This window comes from Copadichromis virginalis, linkage group LG12 (genome assembly GCF_057382275.1).
Source record: "Copadichromis virginalis isolate Kocher_CV1m ecotype Utaka linkage group LG12, C_Virginalis_male_GT1.1, whole genome shotgun sequence".
In the NCBI taxonomy this organism is placed as follows: Eukaryota; Metazoa; Chordata; class Actinopteri; order Cichliformes; family Cichlidae; genus Copadichromis; species Copadichromis virginalis.
Genome location: NC_140629.1, coordinates 1,213,630 through 1,234,110, shown reverse-complemented (window position 1 = coordinate 1,234,110; position 20,481 = coordinate 1,213,630).

The following is a 20,481-nucleotide window of genomic DNA, read 5'->3' as shown; positions in this document are numbered from 1 at the left end:
TAACTTCCTGACTCACTTGTTCTCCTTTTTGGCAGAGAGCAAAATACATGGTTCCATTAACCACAGCAAGTTGTCCAGATGCTGAAACAGCAGAACAGTCCTAACAGTCCCATGTTTGACTGTTGATATGATGTTCTTCTTATTAACAGCTATTAGTTTCAGGCGAGGTGACTCCAACGGACAGAGTGATGGAGTCCAACTTTGGGATCTTGTTGTCAATGAATTCATCATTTAAAACCTGGGTTTTCTATTTTCTTAGGTTAGCTGTGTCTACTATTAAAATTAGTTTGAAACTCTGAGCTATCAGCATGCTGGTGCGGTGGCTAGCACTGTTGCCTCAAAGCCAGAAGGACCTGAGTTCAAATCCACCACGTGGCTGTAGGCTCTCTGTGTGTCTCTGTGTTTTCTGCTGATTTGCAGTAACAAACAACACCCTTGCAATAAAAGCCAGTCTTTAGCCTGCACCTAATCTGACTGAGCTTTACTGGCCAAAATGCTCCACAGAGGACACAATTTCCTCTGCTCTTCACCTGAGCTTGGCATTTCTGGAGGAGCTCACTTACACACAAATGTATTTTTTGGACTTGAGTACTATCCCACAGTAGCTGGTGAGAAATCTGAATCTCCTGGGTTTCAGCGTCACCATTTCTAACTGGCTGCTAGGCTTCCTCACCAACAGACCTCATCTGCTTTCAATGATATCATCAGGGATGGGGACGGGACATTAGAGACAACAGTTATCCTATAGACAGGTGGTTAATGATGGGAGGAATGATAAAAATCTCATTCTGAAAATCAAGAAGATCAAACAGATGATAATCAACTTCAGACATAGTCCTGAAGTGTTTCAGCCCTCGTTAGCTGACAGCAGAGCTGTGGAGGTAGTCAGCAGCCTTTTCATGGGGGTGCAGATAACTGATTGTCTGTACGGGTCAGTAAACACATCGTCACTGGTTAAATGGGCTCAGCAGCATCTGTACTTCCTGCACACCTTATCCTCAGACCCTCACCACTCTCTCCTGTGGCAACATAGAGATGATCTGCTGAATATCTGTCTGGTTTGGAAGTTCCAGTCTTCCGAGATATCACTGCAGAGAGTGGTGAGGACCTAACGTTGTCTCAGCAGAGCCCACAACATCAGAGAGTCCGCCCAGCCCCACCACACACTGTTCTCCCTGTGCCTAGAAAGAAGCATCAGGAACAGAAAAGCCAGCTTACCCTCTCATCCAACTATACTGAGTGCACATTTACTGCTCCCGGACTGTTCAAATGACTGAACGTTTAGGCAGTGCAATATTTTTGGAATGATGATGTATGCTTTTTTTTTTGTTGCTATATTTGTGTATTTATTTCCTGTACAGTTAGTATATATTTGATTTTTTGTATTTTATACTTTTAGATTTGGGTTTGTTTATACATATCGTATTAATGCACTAACTGGTGTATATTGTAAATGACAAAAAAGCCGGTATTTTTTATCTATTGCAGAGGGAAATGGCTGGATGTGGCTTGTTGCAGTGTAGTACAGTGCATGTGGAGGCAGCTTCACTTGTTCCACTTTGTCATGTTACAGCTTTATTTTAAAATAGATTTAATTCTCTTTTAACCTCAAAATTTCACAATGACAAAGTTTTAAAAAAGTTTGCTTGAAATTCTTGTAAATTTACTCAAAATAAATAAAATAAAACATGTACACATATATTCACAGCCTTTGCTCAATACTTTGTTGCAATTAGAGCCTCAAGTCTTCTTGAGTATGGTCCTTTAAGCTCAGCACACCTATTTTGGGGGAGTTTGTGCCATTCTTCTTTGCAGGACCTCTCAAGCTCCCATTGCAGATTTGCTGTGTCGGTGCACACCATGTTCAGATCTCTGAGAAATGTTCAGTCGGACTGGGCTTTGGTTCGGCCATTTGACAACATTGTCTTTGTAATGTTGGCTGTGTTCTTCACCTTCACCCCAGTCCCAAGTCCAGAGCACTGAAGCAGGTTGTCATCAAGGATGTCCTTCTAGAAGGTCCTGCTGTCTCTACAGAGCAATGTTGAAGCTCTGTCTGAGTAACCATTGGGTTCTAGGTGACTTTGATGATTACAGTCCTTCCAAAGTGCAGACTGACCAGTCGGCCAGCTCTAGGAAGAGTCCTGGTGGTTCCTAACGTATTCCATTTACAGATGATGGGGGACGCTGTGCTCACTGGGACCTTCAGTGCTGCTGTACAATGTTTCTGTACAATCCTGTCTCAGAGGTCTACAGACTGGGACTGGTTTATGCTCTAACATGCAGTGGCAACTATGGGAACTTATATATATGGAGATGTATGCATTTCACCACATCATTTGGTAGAATTGACCAGAGATGAACTCCAAGTTAAAGAAACATGACTAATGGTCGGTGGAAACAGGATGCACCAATTTTCAGTGTCATGGCAAAAGGGGTGAATTCTTGTGTATACGTTTTTGTGTTTTATTTTTAATGATTGAATGAAACTTAGTTCGGTCTGTAATGATGGAGTGTCGTGTGTAGAATTTAGAGGTGAAAAATGAATTTAATTTATGCTGGAATAAGACAGCAACATGACAGGAGGCAGCAGAAGTGAAGTGCTGTGAATACTTTCCAGATGCACCGAATAGTTCTGATAATATGAAAGCAGCACCGATTATTGCAGAAGTTCCACAAGTTAAATTGTTTTGCATGTATGTTTCCACCAGGATTTGTCTACTTAGACATGTTTCATTAATACATCAAAGTCTGATGTTTGCCATGTTAATCTCTGAGTGCATCAAGGATAAAGTGCTCCCATTTGTTCCCCAAATCTTAGAACATCAAATACAGCTCTGGCTGCTCATTTCCCTGCATTTAGCATCTCAGGGGACGAGCGAGGAAAGGGAAAACAAGCAGTGCTCCACAGTCTTATCAGTGATCACCTACCTAAAGCAGGCAGTAAATAGGGAGGCTGTGACAGTCCTTAGAGCAAAGACCTGGGTTGTATTTATAAGTCATGCAGTAACTTTCTTTTCATTCGTGTATACCTTTTTTGTCATGTTTGCTTTTCTTGTACTTTTGATCATTTAGCTTCTGTTAGGTTGTAGCTCTGTGTTTCATTGTCAGTCACTGTGTCAAACTCACGTTCATTCATCTGTCGTGTCTCTTGTTTCCTGTTTTATTTTGATAGTCCTTGTCCTGCGCTCAGTGTAATCAGTTTTCGTTCCCCTCCGTCTCGTTATGTCAGATTAGTCCCAGCTGTGTTCCCACCTGTTCCCCATCCATCCATCTGTCAGTCAGTCAGGTTTTCCGTCTGAGAGTCCTGAATTTGGGTCCTATACTGGCCTGCCACACAGCTTATAATGACATTTTAAAATTAAGTATAAATAAGTAAAACGTAGGAACCGTACTATTTAACCTTACTGTCAACAAATAAATGCCATGTCGAATGGGCTGCTGGTTGAATGCATACTCTGTGCACACTGATACCTCGTACAAACAGACTCAATCCATTTATGCTGCATTAATTTCTTCACTCCTCTTTCAATTTCCAATTTTACTGTATCACCAGCATCACATTTTTATGGCCTTTAAAATCATGTAGATGCAAATTAAACTTCTGGCACAGATGCATGAGAGCATTAATGCCTTCTTTGTGTATGTGCTGGTATTGGGGACCACAGAGTAAATCAGAGCTGTATTGTTTTGTGCTGTTAGGCCTTAGGCTACTGCCACAGCAGATCTGATAATGTCCATTTATTTTCTTTGGAATTAAGAATCACCAGAATACACACAATCCAAGTGGCAAGTGTAATACGTTTGTTTGGTTTTATGAAAAATACTTGAGGCACATTTGCAGTTGCAGCATCAGATGCAGTCTGAAAGAGATCAAACATGACCCTAACATGATGTGATTTTGTCACAGTCTACTGTATATGTGAACCATTTAAGCATTTAAAATGAAAAGTTGTGGGTCATCAGTTCCTACCTCTGTGTTGTACAGAGATGGGCAGTAACGCGTTACTGTAATCTGATTACTTTTTTCAAGTAACGAGTAAAGTAAGGGATTACTATTGCAAAAACGGTAATTAGATTACCGTTACTTTTCCGTAGGAACGCTGCGTTACTGCGTTACTAAAACAGTGATTTTTTGCGAGAATGTCTCACGACAGTGACGTAAGTGAGTGCGCCGTTAGTGACAACAGCTGTGTGCAGATCAACAGTGGATCACATATCGATTATGGGAGAGAGTATGAGCGTGCAGCGTTTAAAGCGTGGAAGTACTGACCTTACTTTGAGTTTGATCCCATAAAAAGTGACAAAAACATTAGTGTCCGCTGTGCGTGGGAAGAAAACTTCTTTTTACAGCAAAAAAACCCCTAAACTTCCAACAAGCACCGAGTAGCTACGACGTAATGGGAAACTCACAGAGAAACTCGCGGATTCTTCCACTGACCGCGGCACACCTGCACCAGGGTAAACCTCCGCCTGCCCCACTCCTGCTTTACAGGTGAATATAGAGCAACCGGACCGCCGAGTCTTTGACTTTATTTATTTTCTGCTGTGTTTCACTTGCATCTATTTGAAAGACTGAGTGTAAACACAAAAAATATTTTATTTTCTGTGCTGGAATGTGCAGAAAATAAGTTTAAACGTTAAACAAATTTATTTGTGAAGTGGACTGAAACTGACTTTACTCCTACACAGCACCCATGCTATCTTGCATAGATAGAGCGCTTTAGGTTGAAGTTGTAAAATGTTGCTTTTTTGTTGCTGCACAGGGTTCAGTGCTAGGACCAATTCTGTTTACATTATACATGCTTCCCTTAGGCAGCATCATTAGAAGACATAGCATACATTTACACTGCTATGCAGATGACACCCAGCTCTATCTGTCCATGAAGCCAGATAACACACACCAATGAGTTAAACTGCAGGAATGTCTTAAAGACATAAAGACCTGGATGGCCGCTAACTTTCTGCTTCTTAATTCAGATCAAACTGAGGTTATTGTACTCGGCCCTGAAAAGCTTAGAAATATGGTATCTAAGCAGATTCTTACTCTGGATGGCATTACCTTGGCCTCCAGTAACACTGTGAGGAACCTTGGAGTCATTTTTGACCAGGACATGTCCTTCAACGCACATATTAAACAAATATGTAAGACTGCGTTCTTCCATTTGTGCAACATCTCTAAAGTTAGAAATATCCTGTCTCAGAGTGACGCTGAAAAACTAGTTCATGCATTTATTACTTCCAGGCTGGACGACTGTAATTCATTATTATCAGGATGTCCTAAAAACTCCCTGAAAAGCCTTCAGCTAATCCAAAATGCTGCAGCAAGAGTCCTGACAGGGACTAGAAAGAGAGAGCAGATTTCTCCTGTTTTGGCTTCCTGTTAAATCCAGAATTCAAAATCCTGCTCCTCACATACAAGGTGTCATGGTCCTGGGCCATGTTGGCCCAGTATTCTTAGTTTTCTTGTATGTTTGTATTTTGTTCCCTATTTAGGCCATGTTTTCTGAGTTGCCCTGTTGTGTTGTTCCCTAAGTGTTTTCCCTTCGTGGCTTTTACCCCCTGTGTGCCCCTCTGTGTATCTGTGAGCCCTCGTCTCTCCTTATGTTTTATTCCATGTTTCCCCAGCCCGTTATGTCTGTGTTTTCCCCGTGCTCTCTCTCCTCCTGTCTGAACCTCTGTACTTCCTGTTTGACTCTGCCCGTCTCCCGTCAGTGTTATGTTCAACCCGCCCTGTCTCGTTATGGTTATCTGTGTCAGCTGTGTTCCCCGTGTGTTCCCACTTTCCTCGTTAACCCTCTGTGTATTTCTGTCTGCGTCTCCCTCTGTTCGGCGTCGCGTTCTCCCTCATGCTGTGTGTGGTTCTCCCCGTGTCTTCTGGTATATGTTACATTAGCTTTTCCCAGTGTAGTTTAGTTTTGTATTGCTTTGGTATCACTGCTTTCGTTTGTCACCTGTCAGCAATAAAGCTGCATTTTGAGTTTATCCCCTGAGTCCGTGAGTTTGCATTTTGGGTCCTCATCCTGCCTGCCACACAGCGACCATGACACAAGGTCTTAAATAATCAGGCCCCATCTTATCTTAATGACCTTGTAGTACCATATCACCCTATTAGAGCACTTCGCTCTCGCTCTGCAGGCCTACTTGTTGTTCCTAGAGTATTTAAAAGTAGAATGGGAGGCAGAGCCTTCAGTTTTCAGGCCCCTCTTCTGTGGAACCAGCTTCCAGTTTGGATTCGGGAGACAGACACTATCTCTACTTTCAAGATTAGGCTTCAAACTTTCCTTTTTGCTAAAGCATATAGTTAGGGCTGGACCAGGTGACCCTGAATCCTCCCTTAGTTATGCTGCAATAGACGTAGGCTGCCGGGGATTCCCATGATGCACTGAGTTTTTCCTTTCCAGTCACCTTTCTCACTCACTATGTGTTAACAGACCTCTCTGCATTGGATCATATCTGTTATTAACCTCTGTCTCTCTTCTACAGCATGTCTTTTATCCTGTCTTCCTTCTCTCACCCCAACCAATCACAGCAGATGGCCCCACCCCTCCCTGAGCCTGGTTCTGCTGGAGGTTTCTTCCTGTTAAAAGGGAGTTTTTCCTTCCCACTGTTGCCAAAGTGCTTGTTCATAGGGGGTCATATGATTGTTGGGTTTTTCTCTGTATCTATGAAGCGCCTTGAGGCAACTTTTGTTGTGATTTGGCGCTATATAAATAAAATTGAATTGAATTGAATTCAGGTGTACCCTGCCTCTCGCCCCATGATAGCTGGGATAGGCTCCAGCGCCCCCCGCGACCCTGAAAAGGATAAGCGGAAGCGAATGGATGGATGGATGGATGAATTGAATTGAATTCAAGTCAGAGAATGTTGCATATAATTAAATTTTTGCTTGATGCATAAAGTTAAAAGATTAAAACTGATAAAACAAGTTTAAAAAAAGAGACTTTTCCATTTGATTACATTTTGTATGATGGATTATGCAGAAAAAGTAGAATTGGGCTGAAAGATCTATCACTTTATCACCTCTTCAGGTTGTAAATTGTGTTTTTAAAAAGTAACTAAGTAACTAAGGAATTAATTACTTTTGAAAATAAGTAATCAGTAAAGTAACGGGATTCCTTTTTGGGGGGAGTAATTAGTAACTAGTTACTGATTCCTTTTTTCAAGTAACTTGACCAACACTGGTGTTGTAAATATGTACACATTATTGAAAGCAGAGTTTTTGTTCAACCACTGACTCCACCTCCACCAGCCTCCTGTATTGCACATTTTTGCTAACCTGCTCCATACATGATGATTTGAAGCAAACATTTCTAGTTTGGATCACTTCATCAGGTTGCCACTTATTTTTAGTCCAGTTCCTGGATAATTTGGCCAATCTGGTAAGCCTTTTCTCCCACTTTCCCTTCCTTAAATCTGGCTTCTTGACAGTTCCCTGCCACTGACACATGCATCTCTTGGGTTGTGTGTCAGGTCTTTGCTGGATTTCTTCCCTGTTTTGCTAGAAACTGTCCATGTGCTGCAGATATAGTGATGCAGACATGGCTGCCACTACGTTTGTCCTTTGGTGCCTTCAATTATGTATTTGTAAACATATTAAGGGAAAGGTTTCTGGTTTGATTCCAGCCAGAGACCCAAATGCATCTGGTGTGAAACTCTTTCAAATCAAGCATGCAGAGTTACTTGTGCGGGGACTCCTTATAGCAAAGCAGCAGCCGAAAGTAGCTCTCACTTTATTTTCTGTCGTCTGTTTGTTTGTTTTCAAGGACACACTACAGACAGTGCTGAGAGTAACTTTGTTGGTGCAAACAAATTAATAAATAATCAAAATTGTAAGTGTTTTTGCTACAGGCTAGTGGGCTGGGAGTCAGAGTTACCAGCCTGGTTACTGACAGAAAATGGTGAGCCATTCAGGGGATAACCAATCACATGTTAGTCTTAGATCTTCCTACAAAAGCATTTCCACCCTCCTTAATAGACTTGTGTTTGTGGGGAATGAGTTTCCATGCTAGGTCCTGGGAAAGCGACTCTCAGTCTCTCTCTCTCCAGGCTCTAGGTGCATCCATCAGGTGGGCCATCTCCCAGTTTTGAAGTAGGCTTTTCCACCTTAGACTCCCATAGCACACAGCTTCCTACATACCAGTGTGTGAATGTGTGTGTGAATGGATGTGTAAAGCGCTTTGGGGTCCTTAGGGACTAGAAAAGCGCTATACAAATACAGACCATTTACAGGCCATTTACATGCACTTCCCAGTCCAGGTCTTTGATTAATAACACAACATATGCCCTGATTTAAAAATGTATTCTCTTTTCTATAAAACCCTGATTTTATTTTAGTTTTTTTTAATAAACAGACAGGCCAGGCTAAAAATCTTTCCTTTAAAAGTGTCCTTTACTCCATACAACTAAGCTCCAGCTGTGCTATACAGCCCGTTGTTTCCTGTCTCTCTGTACATGTCTTCAACTTTCTTCCCCCTTTGTAGAGAAAATGAAGGGTCCCAAACCCACACCAGTCAACTTCCCACTGTAGTCAAATCCAAATAGTTGGCAGCTGGACTAGAGTAGCACCTCCACTCCCACATGATGTGGCCTGACACATAAATGACCAAACAAAAGCATGCAGTAATTGAAACAGACAACAAAAATCCTAACTGAGGCCATGTCCATAATACGTTTTTGCTTGAAAACGCATCTTTTCTCTCCGTTTTGGCCTTCCGTCCACACGGAGACGGCGTTTTCGGTCAAGGAAAACTGAGCTTTTTGAAAACGCTCTCCAAAGTGGAGACATTTGAAAACGTTGTTTTCGCGTCGCAGTGTGGACAGCGAAGATGGAGGCTTTCGAAAACGATGAATTATTTGTAGTCATATGATGCAGTCATGTGACCAATTCAACTAAGATGGCGTACAGCATTGTACAGAAGTTGCTTTGTTTGCTCTCAATTTTGACAGCCCTATTAAAGATTAATATCAGTTTGTACATGCTGCAGATAGCTCCAGATAAAACTCTGTGCTTTTCCTCAACATTTTGTGCAAATTTTCAAAGAGCTGGAAAGTAAATAAATGCTACATTTTACAAAACCAATCAAAAACAAAAACAGGAGGTTGTGTCAGAGATGCATATAAAAGCTCAAATGAGACCACTCGTTACTGTGTTTCATTAGCTGAGATTAGGAATTAAGGGATGTTAGTTCACCATAGCTAGGGACAAAGTGTCCAGCAAGGCTAAAAAAAGCTCTAACCTGGTGTACTGCAGTAGGAGTGGGCCAGTTTAACCTTTGATTCAGTCACTCTCACCATAACCTCTGGAATATGTCTTCCAAATATGTGAATGCTTATGAACATATTATACATGTACATAAGCATGTACATGTCTTCATAGATAATTGGCAAACCTTCTGGAGGAAACCTGGTCTTGTTAGGAGAGACGGCATCCATCCCACTTTGGATGGAGCAGCTCTCATTTCTAGAAATATGGACAAATTTATTAAACCCCCCAAAATATGACTATCCAGAGTTGGGACCAGGAAGCAGAGTTGCAGTCTTACACGCCTCTCTGCAGCTTCTCTCCTCCTGCTACCCCCCAAAAACCCATCTCCATAGAGACTGTGTCAGCTCCCAAACAGAAAAAAACAAACTAAAAACCAGCAACAAACAACTTAAACATAAACAATTACAAAGAAAGAACAATACAGTATCCACATCTGAACCAAAGAGTAAAACAGTGAAATGTGGATTATTAAATATTAGGTCTCTCTCCTCCAAGTCTCTGTTAGTACATGACTTAATAATTGATCAACAAATTGATTTACTCTGCCTCACAGAAACCTGGTTGCAGCAGGATGATTATGTTAGTTTAAATGAATCAACACCCCCGAGTCATTCTAAATACCGTATTTTCACAACCATAAGACGCACTGTACTAAAAGGCGCAGTCTCAGTTATGTGTGCCATTACTGTATTTAACACACACATAAGGCGCACTGGATCATAGGGCGCATACAAGTACCGTATGCGTATTTAAAAATAAAGCAGGAGCAAAACAAAGTTTGGTACTCACATTTTTATCATCAATCAAACCCATCAAAGTCCTCATCCTCTGTGTCTGAATTGAACAGCTGCGCTAAATCTCCATCAAACATGCCAGGTTCACGTTCTTCACTGTCAGAGTCACTTTCCGTGCTGTGCGGCTCCTCGGAAATGATGCCGGCTTTTGCGAAAGCTCGAACAACAGTGCCAGCAGACATGTTAGCCCAAGCATCTTGTGGTATCGCAAGAAATTAGTAGGTTATATGAATATATGAGTATGCATAATAGTTATTATTCATAGATACCTACATCCTAAGTTCCTGTTATTCTTCTGAAAGAAACAGAATGAGTGTGTCGTACAATGGTAATGCCAGGAGAGGCAGTATTAGTTCTGTGTTACATTAATGTGTAAGGAAGTGGAAGAAGAGTGTGTCCTGTAGGAGGCAGTAGAAAATGGATGCACATGTTCTGTACATGCCCTGAAGGAAAGGTTCAGTAAACCAGTGGCAACGATACTTCATTGTAAGTCTCAGTTATTGTATTTTTATTTTTTGAAGATGCAACACATCTACAATCCATTGGCAAATTGTGGCGTAACTCGCCTGGCGCTGCCTTCCACTCTTGGTGAAACTGGTCTCCATCGGTCATCCATCGCTCCCAGGCCGCTCGCAGCCTTACTTTGAACGGGCGGTTCACACCGATGTCCAGCGGCTGGAGTTCCTTTGTCAGGCCTCCCGGAATGACAGCAAGCTCACAGTTCATTTGTTTCACTAGTTTTTTCACATCGGCTGTGAGATGGGCACGCATAGAGTCACAGATCAACAGCGATGGTGATGCGTGGAAAAAACCACCTGGTCTCCTTACATACACCTCCCTCAGCCACTCTTTCATCATTTCCTCATCCATCCAGCCCTTTTCATTTGCCTTAATGATGATTTCTGCTGGAAACTTCTCTTTAGGCAAAGTCTTTCGCTTAAAAATCACCATAGGCAGCAGTTTCTGTCCATTAGCATGGCAGCCAAGCACAACAGTAAAAGAAGACTTTTCATACCCCGTTGTGCGTATCGCTACCGTGCTGGTCCCCTTCTTCTCCACAGTGTGACTCACCGGGATGTCAAAAGTGAGCGGCACCTCGTCCATGTTAGTGATGTGGCTGGGCTGGATGTTTTTGTCGCCGATGTGTTTGCTGCAGTAGGAGCGGAAGATGGCCAGCTTTTCCTTATAATCCGCTGGAAGTTGCTGCGCTACCGTAGTCCTGGTCCGGATGAAAAAATAGCACCGTTTCATAAAACAAAAGCACCAAGACGGACCTCCTTGGAAATGTTCAATGTTCATCTCTTCAGCTAGTGAAACCGCTTTTAGCCGAATGGTGACCGTCGAAACGCTTCTCCTGCTCGTTCTTTGCTCGAGTCTTTCCTCCAACTCGGGCCACCTCGCCTTATGTCCACAGAAACTCAGCTGCGTTTTCTTGACCTGCCAGAGCTCGTTTTCTAGCTTCCTCCATTTGCGAACCATCGATTCGTTAATCTTAAATTCTCTCGCCGCTGCTCGCTGAAAACCCTCTCCTGTCTGATCATTTCCTGATAACATTTACATTTACAATAATTGATTACACAGCGGTGGAGAGTAGACTTTATCAAAGTAGATGTCTTTCTGAAAGCGCTGTAACTAAGTTTAAGAATATAATCCACCCACTGTTATCATCTCCAATGCCCTGTACCAACATAGAGCAGTTTCAGTCAGGTTTCAGAGCTCAGCACAGCACAGAAACAGCTTTAGTGAAGGTTACAAATGATCTTCTTATGGCCTCTGACAGTGGACTCATCTCTGTGCTTGTCCTGCTAGACCTCAAGTGCAGCGTTCGATACTGTCGACCATAATATCCTATTAGAGCGATTAGAACATGCTGTAGGTATTCTCTTCCACAGCATGTCTTTATCCTGTCTTCCTTCTCTCACCCCAACCAATCACAGCAGATGGCCCCGCCCCTCCCTGAGCCTGGTTCTGCCGGAGGTTTCTTCCTGTTAAAAGGGAGTTTTTCCTTCCCACTGTCGCCAAAGTGCTGCTCATAGGGGGTCATATGATTGTTGGGCTTTTCTCTGTATCTATGAAGCGCCTTGAGGCGACTTCTGTTGTGATTTGGCGCTATATAAATAAAACTGAATTGAATTGAATTGAAATGTATGAGGGAAAGTCAAGTGAGTATATTGTGTCAAATATACTATAAAATAAATATACTAGAAGGGAGTATGCTAACTAGACACTCAAACACTGCTGCATGAACCACTAGAATCTTACAGGGGCATTACATGGGGAAAAGCACAGGTTCAAACTCAAACCCCCAGAAGGGTTGCAATTTCTGCACATCTCTAGAATTCATCTCTACCTACCAGTACCTTCCAGCAAGCACAAGCTTGGAAAACTCTCCTTTAGTCAGGTGGCTCAGAGTTTCCTTTGTCCTAAGGAGAAGGAATGCATTCTTGTGAGTAGCAGCATTCATCTTCCCATAATGAACACAGCCACCAATGACCATCTTTCTTTTGTGCCAGTACGGGCAGTGGCTCTCACCTTTCTCCAATGTTCCCGTCACCAGTGTCTTTATCTCCTTATAGGGTAGTGAACTTAGTGTGGATTTCATGTTGCACTAGCTGTGTCCTGCCAAAAACATCTTCACCACCACCAACTTCACAGTAGGGCTTGAGGTTGGTTAGCTCTACAGATCCAGTGACAAACCAGCGGTGGTAACCAGCCAGCCACAAGAACCGTCTCACCTCCTTTTTGGTCTTGGCACGCGGGCAGGATGCATTGGCTGTTGTTTTCTGACATCTGTCCACATCCTGGTACCCACACCCTGGGTGTGGTTTGTGGCTCAGCTGCAGGTGAGGTTTGGAGCAGAGGTTCAGGGGGCAATGCTGCATCTGCGATGTTGTATCATGTTGTATTGTGACAGTAGCAGAAATAATAAAACCAACAGGCAATAAAGTAGAGCAAATGTCTACAGCAAACCCCAAACAGAAACAATAGTCAGTCACACGCTAAAGCTTTACATATTATAGTGTGTTTTTCATCTTATTTTACAATCATACAGTTTCTTAGAAGCAAGCAGATGCTTTATCACATGCCCATGAACTTATTGAGAGGGTATTTTGGGTTTAGTAGCTCGGTTTTTACACTTTCACATGTGCGCTGATGACTCAAGAATCAAACCTCCAGCCTTCTAATTGGTGTTCAACACACTTGATATCCATCACAGCCACACAACAGAAAACATATCAGCCTAATTTGCAGTGGTATCACATCAGCTACCTGTCCCATTTTAACATGGCTCAAACCCTACCTGTTTTAGTGTTGATAACACGTATACAACTTTATGTACTGATTGACAAGAAGTAGCCCAGAGCCCTCTAATAGTTGGAAAAACACCAATACATGGATACATACTGCTGTATGTTCACTCCAATGGACCAGAAACAGCAGTAGCATCCTGATGTAAGCCAATATAAGGTTAAAATATGCCAATGAGGCAGGAAAGACTTGTTGTTAACACTAGTCCTTGAATATTTGACTAAAATATACAAAACTGTGGTTGTTAAAAGTGTATTTTCATGTTTGCATCCTCCGTTATATTGGAGAGTTTTACAACACATACAAAACTGCAAAATCTAACATCTGTCTGAGTTTATTTTTGACCTTTGAAATCTTATTTGGATATTTCACACATTTGTAGAAGTACTATTACACATATATAAACATTGGGTAAAATTCCAAATATACTTGGAATTTTACCCAATATATACTTACACTCACAAAGCTATTCAGTGTAAGCAAAAATAGCCCACTCATAAGCAGTTCAAACAGAGTTGGTCATTATTGAGAATTGCCTACAGCTGCCTCCACACCAACCGTTACCAGGGGAACAGAGTGTTATGCTTGCTACATGCATCAGTTTCCTCTTGACTTGTTACTTTGACAACAGGAATGTCAATTGGCTGTGCTGACAAAGAAGCATTTTGACCAGCTATTTGCTGTTCACCTCATTTCTTGTAAGGGTAATTGGAGCTGCAGGAACAGTTGCTGTAAATCAACATGGTTTCTCATTAATATGGTTCAACCACCTACTTTACACATGCACTCCACTGCCTAATGCTACAACATGTTAACATGTTGCACATGCATTGTGTTTATCTTGTTATCTGCTATCTGACTTTCAATTGTGTTTACATTTCAAAACAAGTCGTGCTTTCTCTTGATCTTTTGATCCTTAATGAAATCTAAATTTAACAGCTACATAACTTTTGGCGTTTGTTTTTCTTGGTCAAATGTGTCAAACTCCTCTCTGGTGGTAAGGGAAAGAATAAATATGCAAAGACAATTCCGCAGAAACCTCAGTTAGAGCATGCTGCTGAGAAATCTACACACTCATAATCCAAAGCATTCTTTTTTATTTATACCTTTGAAACTACAGGAGGAGAATATTTATGAAACCCAAGGCTTAAAGGCTTTGAACACCTTTAGTGCTTAGTGACCTCCTACTAATAAGATCACATTCCATGGTTTGTCATTCACTTGTGTTGGCTGCTCCACTAAGCCCAGAGAACACTGACACCAGAGGTGGGCGATGGATTCTTCAGTGTTTAGAAAAATCTATTGGATGGCCAGCAGATTTTGAGACTTCTGGTCTGAAACAGACCAGAAGTCTCAAAATCTGATGTAGTCACCTGAAATGGCTTCACCTCACAGGTGTGCTTGTCAGGGCTCATTTATGGAATTTCTTGCCTTCTTAATGACGTTGGGACCATCAGTTGCGTTGTGCAAAAGTCAGCTTGGTACTGAGCTGACAGGCTTATTTGACAACTGTTAGAATTCATATTATGGCAAGAACCAATCAGCTAAGTAAAGAGAAACAACAGTCCATCATTACTTTAAGTAATGACCTTTAACTGAAGGTCAGTCAGTCTGGGAAATTGCTAAAACTTTGAATGTGTCCAGTCGCAAAAACCATCAAGACTACAATGAAACTGGCTCACATGAGGACGCCCCAGGAAAGGAAGAGTCCCTCTGCTGCTGAGGATACATTCATCCGAGTCACCAGCCTCAGAAATCACAAGTTAACAGCAGCTCAGATTAGAGCCCAGATAAATGCCTCACAGAGCTCCAGTCGCAGACACATCTCTGCATGTTCAGAGGAGACTGTGTGAATCAGGCCTTTATGGTGAAACAAGCAGAAGAGATTTGTTTGGGCCAAGAAACACGAGGAATGGACATTAGACCATCTGTGCTTTGGTCTGATGAGTCCAAATCTGAGATCTTTGGTTCCACCTGCCGTGTGCAGAACAGAAAGGGTGAAAGGATGGTCTCTATATGCATGGTTTCCACCATGAAGCAGGAAGGAGGAGGTATAATGGTTTTTTCAACAGCACAATGACCCCAAACACACCTCCAGGCTGTGTCAGGGCTATTTGACCAAGAAGGAGAGTGATGGAGTGCTGCAAAGGGTGGCTATAACAGTCATGAAAAGGTGTATCCAAACTTTTGATTGGTAGTGTACATGTTCACATGCCAACCAGGCCAAGACCCTGCTAGATATGAAGTCCAAGCCTAAGAGGCAGAGAAACTTTCAGTCAGCAATAACAACTAATAGCCTATTAGCCTGCTATTAGCCTGCCATAGGCTAATGGCAGATTTGGACACCTGCAGGAACTGCAGAATTGCCTGTGTGCTGTGGTCATCAACCTGGTCCCAGAGGAGGGATGGAACAGCATCCTGCTTGCCTGAGACAGAAGTCTAAAGCAGAAGCTTCCACAACAAGGGTTCAATACAAGGTTTGTGGGACTGCTGAAAACCACAGCAAGCGCAGCCAAAGAAGTGCTTGTCCAGATTGCAGAGTCTCATCTCTGCACAGGTGGAGAACTGGCTGGATGCAGGGAAACTGTACAGGAGAGTCTGGGGCCATGGGTGCACTATGGCAACCGAACCCAGACATGGACTGTTGTTCTGCAAGGTTGACTCAGCAGGCATTATTGAACTGGTGATACATATAAAGACAGCTAAAGGGACCATGGCTGCCACGAGGTCCATGAGGTGGAGGTCCAGTCCCCAGCTGACCCAAGGCTGTAGCCTGAAGCAGTGGAGGCAACGTTTAAAGGCTGTTGTCACTCTAAGGGAACTAGTGGCCCTGCTGCAGTCCAGAATCATTCCCAGAAACATTTTAACCAAAGAACAAAGAAACAAGGGAAACAACAATCTCAGAGGCTGCCAACAGACAGATGCCCAATCATACAAGGTGAGCAGACTAAATACTGTAGCCCAGGGGTCCCCAGTCCCAGTCCACGAGGGCCGGTGTCCCTGCAGGTTTTAGATGTCTCCTTGATCCATCACAGCTGATTTAAATGGATAAATTACCTTCTCAACATGTCTTGAAGTTCTCCAGAGGCCTGGTAATGAACTAATCATGTGATTCAGGTGTGTTGACCCAGGTTAAGATCTGTAGCCCATACAACACACTTACAATCACAGTTTAAAGTAACGCATGCTACACCTGACTGATGAGGTGCAGATCAAATGTTCAGTGATTTCCCACCAGTATCGGTGCTTTATAGAGAAACTGTGGGGAATGTCTAAAAGAAGTAGTTGAGGCTCGGCTGTGAAATTGATGGTTTTCAGGGTTTTTATCATTAACTCGGTTTCCCTGGGTCTTTCCCGTGTTGTAGTTGTGTGTCTTGTTTTGAAAGAAATATTTACACGTTACCATAGCGAGCAGAGAGCATTAAGCGGCAGAGAGGAGGATGTTACTGTCAATGTTGTTGGTGCATTTCAGGAGGACGCTGCTAATAAAGTTACACAGTTACACAGTGAACTCGCTTTTATGATTATATTTACAAAATACCACCGTTTTTGTCTTGGTCATTTTATTTTGTTGTATTTATCCACCACATCTTAAAGGCTGGTCCATGAAAATATTGTCTGACATTAAACCGGTCTGTGGCACAAAAGAGGTTGGAGACCGCTGTAATAGAGAGTCACCTGATCCAACCCTAGCTGTATGTTTTATCAAAAAGGAAAAAACTTGTTGTTTGAGGATGAATCGAAACTGGGAGCTGGTTCCACAGAGTACCTACTCGGCTCTCACATTGTGGGGTTTTTTCCCATATTTCTAGCATGCCAATTTCTTTTGTTGTGATTTATTGTCAACCAGACCCATATTTGCTTTAAATGACAAATTTATCTAAGACGTGATTTATGTAAGTCTGGGATGGTACATGTTAACAGCCGCTCATAGATCCTACCTGCCGGATCTTCTTTTCATTGATATTGCTGTTATGACTGATGAAGCCGAGCTGGTGAGTTGTTGACTAAATAATGTGTTGAAGCTATAAATATGACTATTACCAAACTGTACTGTCACTAATAGGGTTGCTTTGTAAATATTGTATGGTTGTTTTATTTTGTGTCTTTCAGTTGATTACCTGGCTTCTGTAAAGGCACGGTTACTGTACTGGTGTTAGCTTATGCTTGTGCAATAAAGCTTCTAAAAGGCAGCAATCAGATGTCCGAGCCTGAGTATGACACAGTTTCATCAGTTAAAACACAGTTTACTAAATTAAAGGTAGTTAGCTTAGTAAAAACCGTACACACATCAATCTGATTCTTAGGATTTCAACATAATGTGGTAGTACTGGTACTTAGGGCTGGGTTTTGATTATCGATTAAAATCGATTCTAGCTTGGATAACGTGATATCGATTCACTAAAATCCTGAATTGATTTTTAAATATAAATTTATTTTGCCCGAAACGCCAGAATCTCAGGTTAAACCTCACAAAATTTCTACAACCACCAAACAGCTAAAACAGTAAATGAGAGCAGGACACGGGCACGCCATTGGGGCTGAAACCGACAGCTCACTGATTTTGAAGCGTCGGTGGGCGCTTTGTGTTTATGTCCTTTTTGCGCTGATTCTGAAGCTGCAGGTTTTATCTCTCTCCAGAAAATATTGACTGAACCAGCAGCCAAAGACGATCCAAACTACACTTCACATAAACATTGTTATGAATTCACTCTGACTTTTGCTGTTTTGCTTCCACCACGATAAAATCACACTTTGTGTAGAGCTCTCTCTCTCTCTAAATCGACAATCAATCCCACCCCTACTTATTACCCACCAGTCTACTTCTGACAAGAAAGCCTCATTTGTTTGTCAATACTGAACAAATTTAAACTTTTTAAAATTATGGAAAATTTCAAAATGCTCAGCTGTGTCTCTAATCAAACCTCTGTAACTTTGCTCTGCTTCACTTCGTTTTTGACTGCACAATATTATTAAAGTCATCTGCTATAAAATCCCAGGCCACGAAAGTCGCCTTCATGTTTTTCTGTGTTTTATCCTCAGTTACTTTGACACAAAGGCGTCTGCTGTGACGCTCACACCTTTGATAAAGTCTCACAAGTGTCAGCTTTCTTTTTATAGATATAAAAATATAGATATGTACTGATAAGTGATCAGAATTATAATATTTCTGACTGTCTGAGGCAAAATTTCCCCAATTCAAATCGAATCGAATTGTGGATCAAATCGATTCTAGAAATCAGTGACGATACAGCCCTACTGGTACTAGCTCCTACTCAGCCAGGTTTCAAAGCGAATTGAGTCAAGATGAAAACATCACATCAACAGAGTGTCGCAACAGACTGGTCAGGAAGTGGCAACGCTGAATAAGTCATGGGAGCGATGCCAACCATTTTTTAAAACCTAGCAATAATGGCTATACACGAACCATAACTGTGGTCCGATGACCACATTTTGACATTTACCACTGGTTTAGCAGCAAGAATGTCATTGCCTTGATGTATCTATTGTTTTATTGTTTGTGTCACCTGCAAATGATGTCACAGGACTTTGGGGCCATGTTGCACTGAGGTGGTTACTGAACGACTGAAACTGAGAGAGTTGAGCGGAGTAGCTGCTAGTGGTGCTAATTCTAATTCCTGATGCTGAACACTTCAGTGCAAGCTGGAGGCCTCCACCCGATGAAGGCCACAGAATCACATTATCTGCAAGAAGCAGAGATTCAATTCAATTCAGTTTTATTTATATAGCGCCAAATCACAACAAAAGTCGCCTCAAGGCGCTTCATAGATACAAAGAAAAATCCAACAACCATATGACCCCCTATGAACAAGCACTTTGGCAACAGTGGGAAGGAAAAACTCCCTTTTAACAGGAAGAAACCTCCAGCAGAACCAGGCTCAGGGAGGGGTGGGGCCATCTGCTGTGATTGGTTGGGGAGAGAGAAGGAAGACAGGATAAAGACATGCTGTGGAAGAGAGACAGAGGTTAATAACAGATATGATTCAATGCAGAGAGGTCTGTTAACACATAGTGAGTGAGAAAGGTGACTGGAAAGGAAAAACTCAAAGCATCATGGGAATCCCCCGGCAGCCTACGTCTATTGCAGCATAACTAAGGGAGGATTCAGGGTCACCTGGTCCAGCCCTAACTATATGCTTTAGCAAAAAGGAAAGTTTGAAGCCTAATCTTAAAAGTAGAGATAGTGTCTGTCTCCCGAAACCAAACTGGAACTGGAGATGAGATTGTGAGGCCACCAAATAGCAAAGGATGCAGTCAAATACCTTCTCCAAGTCTACAACACACATGTAGACAGCTCTTCAAACAAAGATTACTAAATACTTTAGTGCTGTCTTTGTTGGGCTCCACAACTGAACATTGAACTGCAATACTGAACTAGACTCACCTGGTAGCACTGACAAAATTCATATTTGTAAAGTCAAAGGAGATGTTAAAGGCATAATTTTAAATGCCACTTTGGGATCTCCCTATTAGTCTAAAGGTAACCTGGGATCCTGTGCAATGCTGTCCCTGCCTTACCTCTGCCTGCCCCTTCACTGCTGTACTAACAGGGGAAAGTCATAAAAAATAAGAATTATTTCTGTAGCCTGATTAAGCTGGAAACCTCAGGGAGTGACCTCAGGGACTTCTAGTAAAACTTGCAGCAAGTGAGTGAATGTTGTTTTTTCCTTCTATCCTTCATGTGTTCCATTAGACTCAGTAGCAATTAGCAAAACCCTAAAGTTTATTTTTTTTCCTTTGTAAATGTTTAGGAATGGGCTTGTTTGTTCAGGAAAAACACAATTTAGAATCTCTTGTGTTTTGTCCACTGTACTTCTGACATATCCACCAGAACTCCATGAACTGCACAGAGTTAATGTCACGGTGTGGCTGGCAGACCGTGGGGGTGTTGGGAAGGAGGACCCAGGCGCGGTGCTCTGTGTGTAAACAGTGCGTTTATTTACAGTGTGTGGAACTAAACAACAATAAATCCCCGTGCTTTCCCCAGACTCCCGTGTCGTGTCTTCTCCCAGTGTTTGTGCTCTCCGCTCCCGTGTCTCAGCACTGGCTGCTGTCTGGCGCTCCACACCTCTCCTGGGGACACAATAGAAG